Genomic DNA, 1,651 nt, shown 5'->3' on the forward strand with positions numbered 1-1,651 from the left:
CGGAGAAGAGTTGCTCGATTCTAATATGGTCGTGTCTTGTTTTTCCTGATAAGAAGCGCATTACATCATTAAGAGCAATCTGGAGTCGATTTTGAGAGGTGTTGAGTGGGTCATGTTCGGTGAAACGCACATGTAGATAGATTGCCGAGCAGTAGCGGATTTTCCCATAGACCAGACCATGGTCTGGGAGTATCATGCTCCCAGAGTTAACAATTCCAATAGCCGTTAACAAGTCCACAAAAATGTATTGAAAGAGGCTACATGGGCTAAATGGTTGTAGTATCTTGGAGAAGGACATGTTTGAACAAGTCAAAAGATTTAGTGATACAGTATGGTGTGGGTTTTGTATCGAAGTAGAACTGCGGAAAGAATGATTTGATCCTCAAATATGAGTATAAATTTACATTTTCTTTTAAATGTGTTGTTTTGAGGGAAAAGTACTTCAGTACTTGCCTCAAAAAGCAATCAGTTTTTTTGCTATGGCATGATGGGTCATTGTAGGAAAAGTGATTTCTAATATTATTTAACACACTCAAAAACTCATGCTAAGACGCTTTTGACTCAATAATGATTATCTCATTGAATTTCAATATTAATACAAAAACAAAGGCCATTGGGAGCTGTAAAACTATAAAAAGTCTTCAGTATAAGTTAATAATAACATGTATTAATAATGGCACTCTCTCATTTACATTTGAAAAATGAGCGGATAATTGTTTCAGTGGTTTTGTTAGAGTGATGGTCTTTCGTTTGTCTGGACCATTGATACAAGATTGAGTACTTATTGGCCCCAAAACAATCATCATTCAAGTTGATTTTGTTCATTCCCCTCCTGCAGACACGAAGTTTTAACGCTAAACATATCTTTAGATTGCGTAGCTTGGTGCCCTAACATTAGCAAATAGTTTAAGTCTTATAAAAGTTTCAAAAAAAGTGACTCATTCAAGAGTCATAGGCCTACTTTTAATTTTTTGACGCACTTTCCCCTCTTTGAGGCGCCAAATGACGTCACAGGGGCTGTCGAGAACCAACGACTGTAACGACTCCTTACCACATTTCCGTCCTACCTCTGTTTCCTTGATCTGACGGAAAGAATTCCATTCACGTCAGCGTGGCCCAAACTTGCTTTCTTTATCTGCTCAAATTATTTCATTCTTGAACATACCCTCTTTGAATATGGCATATGGAAATAAGTGTTGAAGAGCAGTGTGGGAATGGTGCGAGGGCAGGTTTTTTTGTTGCACGTGAAGTTGGTAGGATCGGAATTACGGCATGGTCAACCGGCGGACCCATGCCAGTCAGGTCAGAGTTTACTTTCTTCTGATGTCAGCCAGTGAACATTGTCATTATGATTTACCTGTAATCTTCAATCATCCTGATAATAAACCGAGCCGAATCAAGTGGGCTTGTCTGCCGCCTTCACATTGATGGCCTATCTGTTGAGAAAATGAATCACAAACTTTTTCTATTTTATTCGCTGTACGAGTCTGGCTGAATAATGGGAGCCATTTGAAGCCACTGAGAGTCACCCTGACCACTGTCCCGAATCTACGAGCTGGACGGCGAATTAGGAATTCCGAGTGCCTCCGACTGACTGACTCACCCACGGTCAGAGTCGCCAAATTTGGGCCTGAGATGCCTATTTGGTGCT

Source organism: Tigriopus californicus, chromosome 4 (assembly GCF_007210705.1).
Source record: "Tigriopus californicus strain San Diego chromosome 4, Tcal_SD_v2.1, whole genome shotgun sequence".
Classification (NCBI taxonomy): domain Eukaryota; kingdom Metazoa; phylum Arthropoda; class Copepoda; order Harpacticoida; family Harpacticidae; genus Tigriopus; species Tigriopus californicus.